The sequence below is a fragment of the Amblyomma americanum genome, chromosome 5, assembly GCF_052857255.1.
Source record: "Amblyomma americanum isolate KBUSLIRL-KWMA chromosome 5, ASM5285725v1, whole genome shotgun sequence".
Classification (NCBI taxonomy): Eukaryota; Metazoa; Arthropoda; class Arachnida; order Ixodida; family Ixodidae; genus Amblyomma; species Amblyomma americanum.
The window spans coordinates 57,057,494-57,079,255 of NC_135501.1; the positions used below are offsets into that span (position 1 = coordinate 57,057,494).

Below are 21,762 nucleotides of genomic sequence, written 5' to 3' on the forward strand. Positions count from 1 at the left end.
GCGCCCGTGAGCAGGATGGCAGCGCACGAGGCGTGCCAAAACACACCGCTCGCACAGAGTAGGAAAACTACGAGTGCTCGTTATGATTTATTTTTTTTTTCTGTTTCCACCTTCCCCAGAGTAGCGCATCAAAAAGTAATATCGCGATGGAAAGAGACGCCAAAAAAGTGGCGCCAACACGCTCCGCTGTTATAATTTTTTTTCATCGTGCTTTTACTTCGGTGATAGGAAAAAGACGCCAGAGTCGTCCGTGATGCATTCCAGGACGACTCGAACATCCTTTTGCTACCACCGAAGAAAATGCGAACAGCAGAGCGCCTAGGCTTCGCTCTGCTCGTGTTTCTTTCCATCGCACCTGTACACATGCCGCTCCACCTTTTCGTTCCAGCTTTTTCAACGCCAGGCAGCACGCCCCGTATGCTGCGCGCTATCATCCTTGACCCGTCCTGTTCGCCGCTGGATGCGGTGCAATAATTGATGATCCCACTGCACGAACATCTGCTCCGGCCGACACAGTCACTCCCAAATGGCACGAGCTGGGCGCGGGGCGGAATGAAATACCAGACATGCGGCGGACATCGGAGAAAGTACGGAGTGACGGACCGACCTGCGATACGACCGCCGCCGCTATAGGATAACCGAAGGCCCGCACGAGTCGTCACTAAGTTAGTCAGATAGGCGAAGTTCACTGAGAGTCAAATGCGATGACATCAGCTGGGCGCCGGCATGGGCCACCTTATCTCTATCCTATACTCCGTTACCTTTGTCCGTAAAATTTCGAGACTGATTTATTTTCTTCTCTACAAATGAATCCCCAAAACAAATGCTGGTGCGTATGTGTAGCACCATCTTTTCGGGCTAACCTGAGCTATTTATATTAATTGCTGTGGCAGCCGCTAGATGGCACTACATGTAGAAAACAGGTTGTCACTAGTAGTATCCGCATTCTACTGTGAGTGAATGTCGAGAGATGGACGTCCACCTCGAACAGCATGCAAACATAAAATTCTGTGTGAAGGTTGGCAAGACTGGCACACAGACGTATCGGCTCCTTCGTGACGCTTACGGCAACGAGACATTATCGCGGGCGCGAGTTTTCGAGTGGCACAAGAGGTTCGTTTCGGGGAGAACGTCGGTGAAAGACGACACAAGGCAGCGGCGCCCTTAAACCTCACAGAATGAAAACAACGTTGCTCGGATTAGGGAGATCGTACAGCAAGACCGCACCATTACAGTCCGCATGCTATCAGATGCTCTCGACGTTAGTAAGACAACGTGCCACCAAATTTTGCGGTATAACTTGGGGAAACAAAAGCTGAATGCCAGACTCGTGCCGCACTCCCTCACACAGGACCAGAGGACAGGCGGACATCAGTGAGCGCTGATTTCGTCTCAGAGGCTGAGAAGGATGCTGCATTCGTCGACAGCATCATTGCTGAAGACAAAGCATGGTGTTTTCAATACGACCCTCAAACAAAGAGGCAGAGCGCCGAATGGCGGTCCACAAGCTTTCCGGCGCGGAGAAAGGTGCGGTGACAGAAGACCGAACCAAAAACGATGCTGATAGTTTTTTTTTCGATGACAGAGGTGTCATACACCACGAGTTCGTCCCACAAGGGCAGACGGTGAATCAGGAGTTTTATATACGCGTGCTCCATCCAACACATGCGTGATGCACTGCGACGCCATCGCCCTGACTTAAGGGCATCTGGACAATGGAGCCTTCCCCACGATAACGCAAGGCAGCACACTACTCTCAGCGTGGCATAATTTCTCGCCAAGCAAAGCATTACTGTACTTCCCCATCAGCCATACTCGCCTGACCTCTCCCAATTCGATTTTTTTCCTGTTTCCTCGTGTGAAGAGAGCCCTAAAAGGTCGCTGGATGGGGAGCGTGGAGGCCATTCAAGGCGCCACGACAAAGGAGCTGACAGCCCTGCCAAAAGAAGCATTTTTCAACTGTTTCCAAGACCTCAAAAAGCGTTACAAGCTGTATATAAACTGCAAGGTAGACTTTTGAAGGGGTGCTGCACAAATTATTTCAATGTTACACGCATCTTTTTAAATGGACTCAGTCTCGGAACTTTATGGACAAAGGTAGTATGTACAACCAAAGTAGCCCAAATTGCCGCTACTTTGCCTGCAATTAATAAGAGCCGACTTTGTCTCACTTATTCCAGACTGACGAAGTTTTCAACCCGCTGCAGGGAGAGAGGGCATGAAATAAGAATATTTGAGTCTAAATGAGTGAATTTTCGGTTTTTGGCAAAGAACATCACCGTGTCACGGTGACAATAAAAACGGTAGTTTGAAGCTTCTGCTTGCCGCGGCAACGACACCTATCGCGGTTTCTATTAAGCATCCGAAAACGACATTCTTGGACCAAAACAAGCAACAGCACTGAGCACCAGCGTTTACGCCTATCTGGTTGCGTGGGCCAAGGACAGTGCGAGAGGACATTTATCTCGCTGCCCCCGCCACAAGGCTCGGGCGGGACAGAGATGGTCACGCGACACGCGCGCCGCCGAGTGACGCACGCTGACGGGTGTTCACGTGTGCGTTCACATCGCTTCATTGCCCTGCCGTCCGACAACAGCCACTGCCGTTAACCTCGGACCCAGACTGGAAAAGTAGGAAAAAACGCACTGGGGCTGCATAGAGTGCTTCCACCGAGGCGCCCTAGGGCTGTATAAAGTCACTGACTTTAGTGCTGTTCAAGCCGGTGCGCCTACTAGCGACAAGGCCTTCGACCACCGCTCAATCTCATTTTGAAGACGGAAGAGCAACACACGGTTCAGGACGACGCCGCGGAATTCAAACGCAGGAGGTATTAACAATGACGGCACGATTGCGGTCTCGCAGTACACATGACGGATAAGAAACGACCTGCTGAAAGAAAAGACGCACACACAGAAAAAATCTCGAAACCTCTCGAATCTCCCGAAAATCAAGTTGTAACGGATGTGCAAGCCAGCCAACCTTGGCTTCAGGTAATAAAAATACCAAGAATAAAACCTATTTTCCCCGAGTGAAATTCTTGGAACTTTTCCCCTCATGGTTAATTGAGTTATTCGTAACTACCCAAGAATATCCGGCTGAGTCACCCCGACGAAATGGTCCGGACATATCCAAGGCTGGCGGCGATATTTCGTCACGCATACCATTAACGGGTGTCCACAGGGTTTTCGTGGTTATCAAATGCGCCCGAGGATGTCGCCACAGCCACGAGGGAGGGAGAAGCACGACCGATAGCGCACCCCCCCCCTCCCCCCCACACACACACTCCATTCTTTCTCAAACGAACGAGTTTTTGCAAGCGTTCCGGTCGAATTGACCGGTGATTGCTGCAGCCCGCCGACTGAGCTCACGCGCTACGTTTTAAGAGAACATGTGTAGTGAAACAAGAAGAGAAGAATGAATACCAAGACCTTTCTGCCCACTCCCGGGGGGGGAGGGGGGGGGGAAGGGAGCGATAGCTTTTCTGCCGCCACCCATCAATCACGAGAAAGAACGATACACTCTAAGAAGGAATACGATTATGTGGGAGTAAAAAGAGTGTCTTCCAGAGCAGTCCCGCTGGAAGGCAGCTCACTCTCTTTTTACTCCTTTCCGTTTACATTTTAAAGAGAGAATTTGAAAATGCAAGGAGGTTAACTACGTCACATGCCTTGTTGCACGTCGAGAGTGCGACCGCGCCCCGTTGAGTGGGTCCACCATAGCGGCATTGGTGAATGCGATTGCTGAACCCAGGCGGCCATGGCTTCTAGCTATTGCCCTAGCATGTTGCGCATGCGCACGCCTTCCCTTTCCAAATACGTCGCGGCAGCGAAGCGTTTGTTTGCACATCATTTCGACAGGAAGTGGGAAACTACCGCCGTTTGGGCAGCTGAAACCGCTCAGTGCTCGACTAGTCGGGGCGATGCATAGCGAGGAGCAAGATAGCACGCAAGCCTTCCGGAAGCGGGGACACAGAGGGTTGAAGTTTCTCCGTTTGTGCGCTAATGCACGTGCAGCTATATTCAAAGACTGGTTTGGCGAGTCCGCAGAGCCAACTCGTCGTCGTCGCCGATCGGCTGCTCCCAGAGGCCACCAGGGCACGGGACACCAGTGGTCCGGTATGCGTGCACGCACGTGCTACGTCCCAACCGGGCCCTGCCCATGTGGACAAACACCCTGCATCTTCCCCAACCCCCTATCCTCCGCACCATGGAGTACCTGCGTCGTTAGTCCCCAGGTCGAAGACCAGCTCACTGAGACTGATCTTGCGGACGCTGGTCCAGACACGGGACTCGGGTTACACATACGAAGGAAGCCGAAAGGAACTGAAACCACAATAAAACAATACGGGCATGCAGCTATCCTTATTATTTTTTAGGGGCAGCGTTAAATACACTGGGACATTAGTGAAGCAACTAATTTTCCATCGCGTAGCCGCAACGGCGGCTCAGTGGTTATGCGAGGCGCTCGGCTGATGACCCGAAAGACGCGGGTTCGATGCCGGCCGCGGCGGTCGCATTTCGATGGAGGCGAAATTCTAGAGGCCCGTGTACTGTGCGATGTCAGTGCACGTTAAAGAAACCCAGGTGGTCGAAATTTCCGGAGCCCTTCACTACGGCGCCCCCCTTAACCCGAGTCGCTTTGGGACGTTAAACCCCCGTAAAACCATAATTTACCACCGCAATGAGCACTACTCCATTTGCCCTACGATAATAAAAATATTTACATTCGCCAATGCTTCCCTTGTTTATAGTGTCTGTTGGCGCCTTACAGATGTAACATGCTAACGATCCACTGTCTGCTCGATGGACTCAAGTCACCGTTTTCTGAATTCTGTCGCGTGTCTCTTTGTCAGCAAGCTTCCCGCTGCTTGATTTCTTCGTTGCTCTCCCAAGAAACAGGCATTCCAGGCAGGCCAATGGGATCTCACTACGTGTACACTCCAAAATGCGACTTTCTCGCACGCAGACAACGGCATTCATAAACAGAGGGAACGGACCGTGTCCTGGAGCGGCCTCGAGCTTCTACGAGGAAAGCTAACCGCACCGAACGATGCAGAGCGAAGAGCCTAGCGCGCGCGCGCTCCCACAGAGACGCAGCCACGAATACCGCAGGGGAAGCCCCCCCAGGCACGCGTCCGAAATTAATTCCCTGCTTCTGTCGCTCACCCGCGCTCGGGACAAGGCGCGGTTGCAGCGAGAGACGTTACAAGCACTGCCACTCGCTTTCACTCGCACCCGTACGAGGCTCGTCTACCGCGTCACACCTAGAGAGAGGGAGAGAGGAGGGGGCGAGGAAAACGACCTGCTCAGAAAGAAACAATGGGCGTCCCTCAGTCAGTCAGTCGCAGCAGCGCCGCAGAGGAAAAGCCCGCGCACACAATGGTCAGGCTCGCCCGGTGATTACGCGACCGTACACGGGAAAAGTTGCGGAACTGCCTTTGTTTTAGCGCGAACTCAGTGGCTCCCGTGCCGTCGCCCGGGTGGTCGGCTTAGTTTAGCACCGCGCCAGCCGCCGTCACGCACTGGCGAGCGAGCCCAGAAGACGACGTCGCTTGAAACGTCTACGTCCGTAACTATGGCGCAGAACAGTAGGCAGCGCGGACTCATAAAGCTTCAGCACAAACGCTTCCCGATGTAATCTACGAAGAGAGGCTGGTTTCGACTTTCTAAAGGCTAGACTAGGCAACCGAACGAAACGTCAGCATCCGGCGCCGGTGTTGGCACCCGAATCGACAACGCCTCAGCATATCGTGTTAGTTGGACAACTGAAATCCGAGGAAAAACTAATTCTCGTCAGGTTCAGCGCAGAGAGAAAGACAGCCCCACTGCCTGGCTGCTGTTACATATGGAATGAACAAGCACTGCGCATATTCGCACAATGTGAGTGCACACATCCGCACAATATCTGTTGGTGTTACGAAACTCATTGACGGTCCTATCTGCCGAGCGCGAACGCATCGTATCGGCACGAGTGCACACGTGCAACGATTCGCCGACGGAAGGCGTTTATCAGGAAAGATAGAAGAAACGGTTAGCTGCGCTTTCAGTAACACCAATGAAACTTGCTGTAAGTATTCTACTGTCATCTCACCAGACGATAACGACGTCACAGTGGCGGCCACTTTGAGGTGAAAAGCCGCAAGCATACCTTATCGGTTTATCGCCACGGTGATTTGGGCTAGTTGGCTGCTATCCATAATGCATAATGTGTGCGTTATACGTATGCTGCGAATCTTGTCTGCATTAGGGATAGCAACCAACCAGCCCAAACCACCGTGCTACTGCAACGCATTTCTTCTACACTGGGCTCTTTTTTATCTGTCCAAGCAAAGCATTAAACGTCGAGGTTTTTCAAATAAAATCAGTTGGAAGTGCAGCACAGTCCTGTCATGTTTGTTCCTGGCCTTCTGAGTGCGTTTTGTTTACGCTGCGAATCTTGTATGCATCAGATTTACAGTGCTCAAGCTGCGTGTTGTACCACACAGCGGAACCTGTGACGTCGCACCAAGCTGGAAAGAAGTGGCAACGAAGCTGTGATAGGAGTGGCTCCTTCTCCATGCAAAACATGCCAGAGTTTCTCGGTCTGTCTGGGCCCAGGACTCGGTACGCGATCGTCCACAGCTGGGTTTCGTCGGGGCCCACAAGGTGGCGCAAGCGACACCGACGATGGTGAAATGGCTCAACTGCACGGCCCACCACGGTTCTCACAGACGCCTCGCGAACGATCCCAGGACACGCGCGCAAAGCGCCCGGCCACAGGCTGGTTTGGCGCCCACATATTTGCAAACAGTTCTGCAGCGACGAGACACTAGAAGCAGTTGCTGCAGGATCAGTGCTTGCGGGGTTATTATGCACATTACTACAGGGTATGTCCTGCGCGTTCCGTCCTGTCATCGTCTGTTGACCTTTTGTCTCACGCCATCCGCGGCCGAAATGAGCACTTTCATGCTGCCACTGCATGTTACAACTGCATAATATGTACGCTAGAAGAAATCGTGTAACCTTAACGTGTAATCTAAAACATAGTCATGTTACACGGAAAGCCTTTGTACACGCTCAAGTGCACACAGGACTTCACTGCTCCAGCGACACTTCGACACGCAAAAGCAACATACTGACCGCGCGAGGAATACCAAATAGCGGCCATAGTAGCGTAATATGACATGAAGCAATGGTTGCGTGCATCGCTGGAAAAGCGCAAGTATCCCCGCATTTCCAGCTCCCTGGAGGTGTCGCAATATAGCTCCCTGGATGCACCCCGCGCTAGTGCGCTGGAGGCGGCAGTGGAACCGGTTAGCAGCAGCCCAGAGAGGAAGCGTTTCGATATCCTCCTCGCCCGGCGGAAGCTCAAACCAGGCCGTAAGACAGGAAGCACCAATTTCGGGCACCATGCGATCTGGCTTCCAGCGCTGGAAGGCACGCAGAAAGCCGCAGCCCACGGCAGTAAACGCGGGGACCACGACAGCGAATGGTTCCCGCTAAACTCGTCCATTCATGGCACATTAGTGCGCAGCGCAAGATGAGCAGACAAGCGCACGAGAGTAACCAGCGGCAAAAACAAAGGTGCCCGAGCAAGTGGCCAGTGGCCTTCGTACCGGAAATGGCAGCTGAGAGCTTTAGCATAGATAGCGTTGCCGCGTACCGGCAGGATTAGTGCTGCCACCGGCCGCTAGCTCTGAACGTGCAGCACGCGCGTATGCGCAGTCCCTGGCAGGCTCGGTAACAGTAGTACGTCAGAGGCAAGTTAAAACGCCTCACTAGACACCTTTAGCATACCGTGTACCATGTTGCCGGTACCGGAGTACCGGGAGCCCGCACACAGCCAATGCGCATGCGCAAATCACCTTGACGGCACCAGGTGGCGCCAGGTACCCGGCAGCTGCTAGAGCCCGTAGGAGGCAGAGCTGCGCGAAGGTGCGCCATTTTGTTCCAAGCTCTGCGGGAAAGCTGCTTCTCGCGTGGCAGGAGCCCCTCACGAGAAGGCCGTTTCGAAGCACCGCTCCTCATCCCTGTCGCGGCTTCACAATACCCCCTCAGTCGGATAACAAGGGAGACTGTGCTCAATATGGGAGCGGCTGTCCCTCTCCGGCTCATGTGTTGGGCATGAGCAAACAGGGTTTGGAACAAAATACGTAAGCGTGAACACGTGATCACCGCTCCGCGAATAGTATCAGGAGCGGCGCGGGGAAAACAGTCGCGCAACTCTGCTCCCTGCGGGAACACTAGGCAGCTGCTAGAATCACGGTGACTAGCAGCTGCGCGCGCGCCTGCAGCATCGGGACCAATCAGCGCACGCTCACCAGCGGTGGGCGGGCTCCCAGTACTCCGGTACCGGTAACGGCAACACGGTATGCTAAAGGTGTCTACTATCTGCGCATGCTCGCACTACACGAACTTAACGCTTGACGGTAGAAGTTACGCGGCTAAGGAACACACAAACTTCCCAGTCCATGGCCCATACGGATCACACGACCTTGCCGGGGCGCACTCTCGAGAACGAAGGCACAAGTTCTCGTTTACGGTCACCAGCACAGGGTCCATAATGGAGCTACCAGCCTGAAGCTCACTAACACTGCGCGAACTGCAGAAGAGCAGGGCACAACGGGACGGCACAGGACAAATGCACGCCAGGGAAGAGCACTTCTCTCTGGAACCACGTAAGTGACAGACGGATGAAACGAGGGCACAGAAAGAACAAAAGAATGGCTAAGCATAATAGGCTGGCAGGAACAAACGAAACCTCACACGCGAGGCCACGCCAATGCCTCGTTACTTTTCGCCAAGTGAGCGCTTTCCTTCTGTTGAAGGCAGACAAAAACGGAAGAAACAAAACCCGCGATGACGTGCACTGGTGCGGTCGACGTCTCCGCGCTAGCGTTCTCGGCGGCGCGCCCTGTTCCAGCGGCCACTGCCGGCGCCCGTGGCGAGCAGCAAGCAACTCGCCGCACACAATGGTGTGCTGTCGCGGGTCGCTGGAGCGTGAGCCCAAGGCCATCCGGCAGCCATCGAGAGAGAAAAGCACACGGCTGTGTACAAGAAGGACGCCGGAAGAATGGCGCGGGCCGACGGGTTGCGTGCCACACAAACGCGACGACGACGCCTCGCGCATGGCTGGCACGAGTGCGCACTCGAGCCCAATGCGCCGAGCGGCAACGGGGAACGAGGCTCACCGATCGTTCCGCACTTGTCGCGTGAGGAGGTCTGAGGGCGACCCTCAGGACGGGCCTCGCACAAGCACGCTGCCCACAAACCCGAATCGCCGAGGTCCACATTTTTTCGAAGCCGTCTCTAACAAATGGATTTCCACTGCCGACGGCCTCATGGCACCAGGCTCACGGACTGGCACCGCATAAAAGCAGTGAAAGTCGAAAACAGCTTGCCTAGCAAGGCCTTCGCTCAACACAACGCGTATACAGGGTCACCAGCTCTGTTGCCATCAGCTTGACTCTATGGATACCGTATCCATCAAGAACAACCTCTTCGCAGCAGTGGAACAGTGCAAATGTCAAGCAAACAAGGATAGGGCACAAAGATAGTATAAGCAGTCTCAGCCACACTGCCAAAAGAACGCCACCAGGTGAAAAGATGCAGGCCACTCCTTATCTGCACTCATGCAGGACTGCAAGACTTTCTAGCTGACCAGATACGTTGCAGTCCATGTCACTGCCTGAAACAACCCCTATGCTAGTATTCAACCAAATGTGGAGTACACCTCAATGGTTCAAGCCCTGTGAGCATACACAGCAGTATAGCCACACCATTCCAACACCCCATGGCTTCCAGATATAGATTACCCAATGGAATTGTTGCAAAACACTGTATAAATGGGGGGGGGGGGGAGGCAGCGGAACTTACAGCAGATTTAGCTTCCTTGGCCAAACGCGAAGTATGTGTGCTAGCACGCCACACTTCAATTCACTTTCGTTTTGACCTCAGTGTTTCAAGGTGAAGTTTCAGGCAAAGATCAGCAAAATTGGTGATCCGGGACCTTAGTGGTCATCACCATCATCATCGCCAGCTTGACTATGCCCTCTGCAGGGAAAGGCCTCTCCCAATTCTCTGCAATTAACCCTGTCCTTTGCCAGCTGCAACCACAGTATTCCCACAAACTTCTTAATCTCATCTACCCACCTAACTTCCTGCCGCCCCCTGTTACACTTGCCTTCTTTTGGAATCCACTCCGTTGCCTTTAAGCACCAGCGGTTATCTTGCCTTCGCATTACATGCCCTGCCCAAGCCCATTTCTTCCTCTTGATTTCAAACAGGATGTCATTAACCTGCGTTTATTCCTTGGCCCACTCTGTGCTCTTCCTGTCTCTTAACGTTACGCCTACAATTTTTGCTTCCAGACCTTACTGTAGTGTCCTTAACTTGAGCTGAACCCTTTTTGTTAGCCTCCACATTTCTGCCCCATAGGTACGTACGTACCAGTAGGATGCAGCTACTGTATACTTTTCTCCCGAGGGATATTGGCAAACTGCCATTCATGATCTGAGAGAGCCTGCCAGATGTGCTCCACCCCATTCTTGTTCTAGTTATTTCCCTCTCATGATCCGGATCAGTGGTCACTACCTGCCCTAAGTATACGTATTCCCTTAACACTTCCAGCAGCTCACTACTAAGTTTGAACTGCTGCTCCCTTGCGAGAGTGTTGAAGATTACTTTGGTTACTATAAAGCGCACTATGAAATTTTAGGATTGCTTAATGTGCCTTAAGAGGGCCTGTTGATATGCGGTGTGTTCTGGATCCGCTGTGTATGGATGGAAGTTGATAAAGGTGACGGCAGACAAAGCACAGCATGACAGTGTGGTAGTTACACACGTGGGGTAATCGGTTGTGACGATAGCAAAGCGCTCTTGGGCAGTGACCAGCGAAGCTGGTCTGTTCTTTTCTGCCACGGGTTCGAAACACCCCAGTCGCGGTTACATTTATTCTATTTCTGCAGGTTTAGCTGGCTTCAGACAAACAGATTTTTTTTTTACATTGGAAGCCTTAGTGCTAGCACACTAAAAAATGCGCACAACTTAGACAATGCAGCACCTGAATCAACCTGACACCAAAAGAAAGTGAGACTAGTAACTGCAATCCCTGTATGAAAGAGCAACAGGCTAGGGTGAAACAAATGCAAGGTGGCTATGTTGCACGGCTCTTCAGTTCTCGCTCCACAACTATCCAGCCAGCCATAGTAACGGCTAAAGTAATGCAAATAGACCAAATGTCTGAGTAACATATGCAAGACACCGATGGCTGCCACAAGATACACCACCAAGAAGATTAAGTTCTACCCAACACCCGATAAGACAATAAAGACATAAAATGATGGAACTACCTGGCATTACTACCTTCTTGGCTCATTACTCACAAAATAAAGTGATCATGGGATGAATTTCTGTTGCCTCTACTGGGATAGGGTTAGCAGGTTTTGTTGCCTGACTTACCCATGTTTTAAGTGCCACCAGCCAAAAGAAAGAATTCATTCATGTAGTCCACTCATAAAAATTTATTGAGAATATTTTGTTCACTACTGCAGCACACCTGAAGTTAAAAACCTTCAAGTAATATGTGATATGCATGCACGAAACTACAGTCTGATACAACTCAAAAACAAAGCGGCCTTTCCCCGTCAAGGGCCCCTTTCCATCCAAAAGCGCCAGCCAATTCTCATGACCCTGCTAGCGCGACAATGCAGGGAATGGTGCAACAATGCCGGGAAGCGACTATGACTTTTAATCTGTCACTCCCTGAATTGTAACCCTAGCAGGCTCATGAGAATTGGCCAAAGCCAATGGCTGGACAGGGGTCCTTTGATGGGGAAATGCCGCTTCGTTCTCAAGTTGTATCCGGCTACAGTGCAATACATTTACGCTGTAAAACTATCTTTTAAGTATAAAAGGCGTATCTCTTATCTTAACAGAACAATGAAATACTGACCCTGTCCTCTGAAACCTTCATCATGACTTATGGCTTTTCCGACGAGATCCATAAAATGACTTCCACATAATTTCAGAATGTTATCAGGCCAAACAAGCTGCTGATTACCGGAAGGAGAATTGCCCCGTTTCCTCTGCAGCCTAGCTAAAACCAGGCACACATGTACAAAGACGCCACTTGCTGCCTTTGCATGTACGCCTCTTCTGGGCAGTGAGGAAGGCACTCGCGCTATCGGGAACAATGGACAAAGCCTTGCGGGATGCAGCTATCTGGGATTACCGTACAGACTGCAACCGAGGCAACAGCGCTATCACACAGCCCTTAGTTAAATCCCCAGGTCTAAGCAGGCCGGTTTCGTTTGCATGACGCTCATGAAGCCAGGGAGAGTGTCACAACTCGGAAGTCAATGTATTTTGTCAACTCCGTATCTTCTATTCCAAGGTGCTCCGCATAAAATGAGAACTCGCATGCTGAAGTAGAGGGTCTTTGTATGTCTCCAGAAAAAGAAACACAAGGGCACCCCCAATGCCTCCTTCCACTTCCGAAACATGCGGAATGCAAGCTTTTTAAAGCACGACCTAGCAACAAAGCCCATCATATAGTATGTGCAAACAAATGCGTAAAACATCACGGACAATGACAGAGAGAGCGCAGGCTCCAGGGCAAACAAGCTCTTTGAGGAGCATGCAGTTATACGCCTCCACTTAACATAGAAACCCTCAATAGTAATACATTAATGCACCAAAATTATCGTATTATCACATTACTGAATATACCACTGACCTTCCAGACAATACCATGTTCAGGCAAGTCGTGAAGGAAGCTGAGGAATAAGACTGTAGGATAAGGCATGGTTGCACTGATGTGAAATTCATATACGAAGTACAAGCTTCTTGTCAACAGGGCCCCAAAGAGTACTTTAATTATAGAAATTATTGTAGCCGAAAGAGCCAAAAGAAGCATCATTACATTATTCAGCCAAACTTCATTGCCTTAATTTCTTTATAAAACATGAAAATAAATAACTATGGCAATCTCTTTCTCACACACATATGCACACTATTAGCAAAAAACTGGAGCTATAGTGATGGCATACCTGCCAACCTGGAGAGGTAAAAAACTGGAAGATTTTTTATCCGCACCAAAGGAGGAGGGGGGGGGGGGGGGATGTTCACTTTTTCTTGATGTCAAATTCAGAAGTATAAGATCTCAAAACCTTCTGCAACTACCGTATTTACTTTCATAATAAGGCTTCAAAAAGGAGTGCGTAGCCCGCGCGTATCCCTGGTGCTTTTTCGAACCGATGTGGACCTTCATGTCTGACTTGCTACCATGTGAAATGTTTGCATTACATACACATGTGGTGCAAAATCCGAACTTCTCCTCTTTCTTCGACGGCGCGAAACATGGGAACTCCTTGGTGTACGATGTCAAAAACACCTGGGAGTACTATTGCGGCTTTGACACAGCCATATCACCGCGAAGCCGCTACGATGATGAAACGATGGAGTCACAATGTGCCATACGTGGCAGCTCGCCACACAAAAAGACAGGTGGCCAGTCTAACATGGAAGTTCAAACCAGCGAGCAAAGGCCAATGCGGCAGGGTTTCCGGTTGCAATACAAGGTTGGCGGTATCTAGGTATATGGATTCATGGCCTCCCGAGAAACGACAGAAGTCACTGCAACGTCGCAGCTGTTAATGATATCCTAAAAAATATCGCCCCCTCTCGTGGCAGTGGCATGACATACCGTAAAGTGATTTTAATATATATATATTTTCTTGTAAATAAATTTTTTTCCCATAAGATTTCAGGCAAGATTCGTAAAATCATAAGACAGGTCAAAACTCATACATTTTACGGAAAAATCGGAAGTGTCGGCAGATATGATGACGGTAAGGTGGTTTCGGGGTTTTAAGGCAGTGAAGTTGCGTGAACTGACAGGTGTCGCAGCAGAGGCCTCTGGATTATTTCTAATCACCTGGTGCTCAATTCTCAAGTGTACTGACTTTGAACAGCACACAGACATTTTTGCAGCTGATCACCATTGCAACTTGGCTGCTGCCATGGTCAGGATTCAATGGTGTGACCACGTGCACAGAAGCAGAGCACCTTATTAGCCACTGTGGCCTGCATTGCTCCAGAAGGAACGCTGCAATGTGCGTGTCTTTAGTTCAGTTTGTACCTTGCATCTATTTATTGCCCTTAGCCAATACAGAGTACTATAAGGGAACTAATGCACGCCACTGCTCGTCACCAGCCGAGGGTCATGAGCCACAACACTCCCTCCCCCCCCCCCCCCCCCCCCCCGCCCCCCTACTGGTTATAAGAAGTGGAAGTGTGGGGAAGGTGTGATCCCAGTCTCTTGCATGTGCATGATTTATTAAAGATTGATTCACATTTTCACCACAGTGACTAGAGAGTGTTGGCTCGATTGAGCGCCAGCTTCTGCAGTAAGCCAAGCCGTTATGATTAGGAAAAAAAAAAAAAAGGACAGCCTTTGTTAAAATAAAACTGCACAAAACTTAAACTGGGAGGGCTTCCATGATAATTTTAAGGTTTATACCACCAGTTGCACATATAATTAATATGAAATCACTGAGGTGCTCTGCGTGACAAAAAAAGAAAAGTCAAATGCATGCAGAACATAAAAGCCTGGTACGGTTATTAAAAACTCTCCTTTTTAAAGATAAACAGACCATGGATCTTTTGCCTGTCCCTCCAACAAACAGAAGAGCCCGCATAAGCCATCTGATGAGGATTTGAATAACAGACTGCATTAGACCAGAAGCAAGTATGTCAAATAACTAAACAAATACATCAACAAGACAAGTCTCCATATATATAGACAAGCGTCAGGCCGTGACGTCAAAGAGATGTGGCGGCGCTGGCGTCAGCAGTGCCTTTCGTTGTGTAGGCAAAAAGCGGGACCTTCCGCATTGGGTCCGCCACGCTTGCGTGTTTTTGAGCACAATTCACGGCGTGCCGACAAATTGTGGTGCGGTTGGTTGAGCCCCAATGCAGAAGAAAGGAAGCGGCATAAGTTTCCACGTGTTTATTGCAGTCAGATAGGCGCGAAAGCGACGGGCAGGGGCCGAGGAGCAAGACGCGTTCGGCGACGGATCGGCTTCGCGGATAATTATTTACAGCCGAGCTCGTGTGTTATTACGCCGAGCTCATTTCACCCCTTGGGTTATTACATTGCGTTTCTGTATTGAAATCTAATAAGTTGGTTCGCGTCTCTGACTTCGCATCATTGTTGTTCGGTCGCGTGAACTGTGCAAAAATCAAGTAACGCATGCAACTCGCTCTCATTCTGTCGTGCTCTCAGCATAAGTTTAGGCGCGATATTCCGTGTGCTTGGGATCGTAAGTTGAACTCGGGGGGCCTTTTTCAGATGCTTATCACCCGGACAACGTCCCGAGCATCACTTCACGCAAAAGTAAAGACAAAAATTAAGCTGCCGCCAGTCGCCTTAATTCAGCGTCCACACCGTGCCGCGCTGGAAAAAGCACCGGGCTCGGGCAGTAGCACGCACGACGGTTTTTTCTCTGTATTCATTTTCGCGAATTTCAACAAGTGTGTCTTTTCAACGCCACGCCGGTCCAACGACGCTATAGGATCTCGACAATGTCGCGCAGTGTTATTTCCCAACTTAATTGAATTTTCACATTGTAGGTCGATCAGAACCTGGCAAACACGGAAAATTCCGCGCCAAAAGCCACCCAATCAAGCAGAATGCACACACATGAATAAATTCTAAAATAAGAAGCAAAATTTTGTAGCTTAGCAGAGTGAGCGTAAATTTCGTTTGGAGCTCGAGGAAAACGTTTATGAATGCGCTCGTGGAGCTCTCGGATCATATTTGCCTTATTCAAAGCAGCTATATTGTTCATTAATTTCCAAGTTCTCCGGAGGGAAGCGGCTACGTGAAAATAGGAAGCACATTACAAGGTTTGTCGTGCAAGAAAGCTGATTCGCGTCGTGCATCACGTCGTCCTATCTTGCACTAGCGATCGGATATGCTTTATCGGCCCATAAGTTGATAACTTGTAGCAACATAGCATAGCAACATAGCCTAAGTTGAGAACTGCAGACGATTAGTTCCTCCCCATACCTCGCGCCTTCCTACGACACAGATTGACACAGCGCAACGGAACGAGGACGAGAAGAAACACGAAACACAGGACGGGCGCTGACTCTCGACTTGCAGGTGGTGACAGCTACCAGGTTGACCAGGGCTATGTCAGAATCGTGCATAGGTCATTGACAGAAAAAAAAAAAGAGCCCAATGTAGGAGAAATACGTTCTAAGAGGATTCTGGTGTGGGCTAGTTGTTGTATACTTTCAGCGCACACCCTGTGTTTCGTGTTTCTTCTTCTCGTCCTCGTTCCGTTGCGCTGTGTCAATCTGTGTCGTAGAAAGTATGCATCAACTAGCCCACACCAGAATCATCGCGCCTTCATCTGCCGTAGCACTGCGCTGTTACTTGCCGCCAACTAGGAGCGGAGAAGCACCCGATGCAGTACTAATTCCGTCTGGCCAACAGGCTGAAAAAGTACAGAACTACTCTCCGAGCATCGACAAAAATGTTTCTAACCACAAGCGACACGCACGGTTTGAAATATTCGCATACACCTGTTGGTTTTGAAGGCAGCGTAGCTTGGCGCAGTGCAGGCGCGCTGCGTTTTGCCTACACCCCGCTTCGCTGCCAACCGCAGCGCCACCATTGTTTACAAACATGACGCTTGTCTATATAATTGGGAATGATATTGGAGACGACAAGGATTTCAATAAGAAAACATTACAGGAAAAAGAAGAGAAAAATGCATAGGTATTTGAATGCTTTCATGATACAAGCCATCAGTGAGCCATCTTCCTTCCCAAACAGAGAGAGCATTGCCCTGATGTAACTTTTGTGATAGACAACACACTAGCAACCGACGCAATGACGAGATTCTGCCAAAAGACTGGCATCACTGAAAAGATGCAATATATATCTGTGACGATGTTTTGTTGCTTCTGTGAGGCAGCGCGTGTCTCATATTGAGGACGACAGTAGCTCTTTTAACTCATTTCTGTAAGTAGTCACAAAAGAAACAATCTTATTTTTATGGCTTTTGAAATCGCTCACGAATACAAAAGAAGCGAACGGATACCATACATTCCGAAGCTACATCAGTGCTTGCATGAATCGCAAAGACGGCCATCCTAAAATGGTTGTATTATTTCGCTTATTGTGGATCACTGCATGGCTATACTCTGTACATACTTCAGGTTCAATGCTGTGAAAAGTATGTAAGCACTCTGCGTGAAAAACTAAAGGGAGAGGTGTTACTCCGCGCTTATTCTGTGGTCGAGTGATCTACGGCACGATAAGGCGACAGCTTATCATCAGCAAAAGACGCGCATTTACTCAAGCTAGTGAGGAATGTATCATGTAATAGGCCCGCAGGCAAAGCATTTACTGCTTTTCGCTCACCACAAGGAATGCACTACTTTTTGATTGTGGATGTAGGCAGCGCAAACAAGGGCACTAGCTTTGACAGTGCTACACCTGATGTATGAAATGGAGTATAGATATGCATAAAATATGTGCACAGATTATCAATAAAAACTCTTGTATCGGGATAAAGTTACGATTTCTTGCCTCAGAACGAATGGCAAAAAAGGAGAGTTTCAAGAAAAATGATAACAATTAAGAATAACTACAAATTCCGCACACCAATTTGCAGGACCGTTAAAATCCAACATGTCTTCAACTCTGCTCCCCCTCTTATAGTTTTTTGCTGCATCAATAGAATACAAGGAAGATTTTTAAAAAATAATGCTGTCAGGCAAGCTTTCCGCATGTGAAGACCGCGTTTGATCCCAACGTGCTTCAAAGCACCTAGCATACTACTGACAGCATTGTTTAAATGGCTTATGCCATCATACAAACCAAATTTCAGTTTTGGCATTTTGACATAATCCAATGTGTTCAAAATGTTTTTTGTTCCTTTTGTGAGCGTTTTTTATAAAATATAATAAAAAATCGGCATATAAGGTAAGAAACAGCTATTATAAGTCTAAAATGAACCATGAAAAAGAGAGAGAGAGAGAGCAAAACTTTATTGTCCAGAGGAAATCGGGGCATGCAAGACGAGTTTTTATTTGGCTGGAAAGCATTTAGTTTTCAGTTTCGTGAGGTGCACAGGTGGTTACCACTTTGGCTGCAGTCAAAATTAGAAAAGTTGATTTTTTTTTAGAAATATTGCATTTTAAAAGCGGCCTCATACATTAAAAGGGCCTGCCGTCACAGAAACAAAAATAACTTTGGTGAAATCTCGGCTTCCTAGAACGAGTGGTGACGACACACTGATTGTACCAACAGAAATGAGAACACCCTTCCAAATCTATCTCCAACTGCTATGCAGTGAACATAACAATTATCATCATGAGATCCCAAAATGGTGCTTACCTTACGAGCACACATCATCAATAAAAAATTATATATTTGTGAGCTTTTGGCTCTGAGTGCAAAAAAATAGGAAGGGCAATTGTAACATCAAGTTCATGCACCTTTTCATGAATAAGCAGACTGAATGGCTTGCGCACAAGGAACTACATAATCTGGCCAAAGCATGCTCACAAGAGCTCAACGCGATTTAGCATGTTTAAGTGCCCTATGTGCTATACCTAATACAACTTAGCCCAGTGCTAACACTAAACTTTGCAAAATACGCGGCCATTCCAATCAAAATACCTTTCATGTGATTTCTTGGTAGTAGAACAACAATTGAATACCAGTTAGGATTTCTATTATCTGAGTACACATATATGCAAAATAAGACTTCTAGAAGTGCAGAGCAGGCACCAAGCATTTCAGAAATAGGTGTGTATTCATTCATATAAACTGGGCATTACATCCTACCAAGAGTTGACATGTACTGGAAACAGGAAATAGCAGCTACTACAGACAAGTATTAAGGTGACCCTACGCATAAACCTGTAAAATAACGGCATCTGCTTCAGTACCATGCAGTAAAAACAACAATGCCATCTACTGATGCCGCTTGCACAGTGAGGAGGCTTGGTTGTTTGTCTAGTCAACAATTGTGATCTGAACTACATCAATGAGAAATTCTTGACAAGCAAAAGTGAAAGCCTTCAAAGCTGTCAATCGCAGTGGTGATGGAAATATGTCTGGCCGCAAAGCAGCGATGCCTTCGGTCCTTTCTACCAAGAGCTAGAATAAATCGTTTCAGTTTCAATCCTCAAAATCCTACTTTAAGCATGTAGATGGATCCTTTGAACGTTACTTTCCACACGCTTGTAGAGATATGTTTGACTTACAGTGCTTGTCATATAATTTATGCAGCCCTTGTGTATATTTACACCAGGCACCACTACTGAGACTTTTGCATCAGTGCTAACACAATGATAAAATTTAACTACGACCTTTTAAGACGCATTTTTCATGTGCATACATGTCACATCGATATATTACAAACACATATGTAAAATCGCCTACTATGACACATGCTGGCTACAAACAAGAGGCATACAAATGCTTAGTATGTCAAGGAGCATATCATTGGCATATCTAACGAGCCAGTAATTGGAAAAAAATCACAAGGATTAAATGACATTTTTACCCCACAGCGTACTGAATGAATTGCTGGGTAATCTTTACCAGAAATGCGCAATTATATTTCCCACATCCTTCGGAACACATTGAGGCAACGCACACCCGGAAGCGTCGCGGAGGCATCAACGCGACAAAAATCGCGCTCACAAAATGGCAGACGGCGGCGATTTCTGCGGAAGACGTCACTGGAGAGCTAGACCAATCGGTCATTACTGGAGTACAGCGATTTTACGGCCTCAGTTCGAGTCGAGGAGACAGTTCGATCGGTCACCGAGAACTCGCACAGATGGGCGATCGTTTCTGGCAACGAGAATACGGGTCCTCGAAGGCACCGCCCCGCCATCAGCTGTTTGCCGAGCAACGACGGCTAAGCGCCGCAGTGAAGGGGGGTCAGAGACTCGAAAGGCCGCTGCGGCCGAGCAAGTCGCCAACAAAACGGCTCGGCCCCGGCGCTCCCCGACGACCAGTCGGGAACTTGATGGGCAAGGGTGCGCTGAAGAACAATGCCGCGCAAGCCGGGGAAAGACGCAAAACCGGCGGCCGAAAGGCGAAGTCGAAACGCACATCTCCGCGAACGCATCGCAGACCTAACAGCGCGTTACATCGCTTCTGCTCGTAACGGGATGGGGCTAATTAATCAGCCCACACTTTGCTCTCAGAAAGGCAAATGCGCTCTTTTTGCCATTCATCATTTTCTTTTTGTCCGACCGTCAGTTCTCAGAGCTGGCTCGCTCTCGGTATGAACGCGTGAGTCATGGCCTCGCCCGAAACGCTTGGGCGAAGACAGCGCGCAGCGATCGGCCGACCATGCGGTTCTCAGATGGCCGCAGAAACGACGAAATCGTCTAGGTGTCAATCGAACTAGCAGCGACAGCATGCAAGGCACCGCGGCCAGCGATGCGGTGCGAGCGTCCAACGTGGGCCGCGTGACGCGCTTTCGCTCGTTCCATGCCGGGCACTGGATTCGACGGTTCGCGAAAGCCGCAGCCAGGCACGGGGCAGCATCAGGCGCCGGGTGCGATCGCCTACTCACCGGCTAGCTTCGAGGCACCGGCGTCGTCCCGATGACAGCGGGCAGCGGCGAGCCGATGTCGAGGCGTAAGCCTAAAGACTCCTCTTTCTCTCCGGCTCCGCCACGGCAATCCACAGTGGCGACGGCGTTTAGCTTTCCCAGCCGCCCAGAAGAAAAAAGCACGGCGGCGACGACGCGCACACACACACTCGCACGATGAGCGCAGACCGAACACAATTTTTCGGGTAGTCTCTGTTCTCTTTTTTTTCCTCCCTTCAGAAACGGCGAGGGCGAACCGAGCAGCACCTGCCCTTCGGAGCCGAGACCATCGCAGCGACGGCAGCGAGTAGCATAAAAAAAGAAAATCGTCCGGCCTTCGCCAATATGGCGGCGCGCAGACTGTGACGTCAACGCTGGCCGGCTGCAGGGTCGACTTGAAAGCGCGTTCCCGAGCAGGACGCCTCGTGCCATCTGTGGGGCGCGGAACGAAGCGCCCGCAGAGGGCGTCGAACCTGGCCAGGAAGCTTTTCTGCCTGTGCGCGGTCAACACACGCTGCTTGCTTTTTCGGGTGTAGAGTTCACTAAAACGAGGAAGGTGTCCGAGGAAATCTGGCGACGTGAGCAGCAGCTTATGGTTGTTTTGAAAAGCGGCTACATTGTGCTTGGGTCGTCGCATAATGAAATAAGATATCACAGCGTTTCTGAACCCTTTAGCTGGTTTTCACAGATAACCCCTGAACAGGCTTGTTATTCGGTTTTCTATGCGGCATGACAAGCAATACGAACTTAAATTTAAACATAATGAAAACAAACTACCCACGCAAACGAAAACGTGTTCCATGATGTGCGTTTTCATAGCCTCAGGTCAGGCGCACGAGTGTTTTGCCTGCCGAGATATCTCAAAGTGCGAAGGTTCACACCGCACGGTGCTTTCACAATGGCAGCCGGAACATAGACTCACACAATTACGTAACAAAAAAAGAAACAAAATTGTGTCAGAAGTGGGATTCGAACCCACGCCCGGAAGACCGGACTGCGACCTGAACGCAGCGCCTTGGACCGCTCGGCCATCCTGACAGACGATGAACTGCTTTGATTTTAAGGTATAAGTAGAAGAGCATGGCCCAACCTATGCCATTTTGAATGAAATTTTGTTTATTGCACAGCTCTGTGGTTTAATGCTAGTC

General features: G+C 49.4%; 1 protein-coding gene and 1 non-coding gene across 5 annotated transcripts in view; both read right to left on the minus strand.

The window, feature by feature from the left end:
- Positions 1-20,978, minus strand: part of Klc (kinesin light chain) — a 116,241-nt gene extending 95,263 nt beyond the window's left edge. For 2 of the 4 annotated variants that reach the window (XM_077664885.1, XM_077664884.1), the window contains exon 1: positions 20,597-20,940. The gene's annotated coding sequence lies outside the window, so the exon portion shown is untranslated. Of the gene's footprint in view, positions 1-20,596 lie in introns of all 4 variants that reach the window. The other 2 variants (XM_077664880.1, XM_077664882.1) reach the window with 2 other exon arrangements.
- Positions 20,979-21,568: 590 nt separating this feature from the next.
- Positions 21,569-21,652, minus strand: TRNAL-CAG (transfer RNA leucine (anticodon CAG)). Its single transcript has one exon. It is a non-coding gene; the product is annotated as a tRNA-Leu (tRNA).
- Between the last annotated feature and the right edge of the window lie 110 nt (positions 21,653-21,762).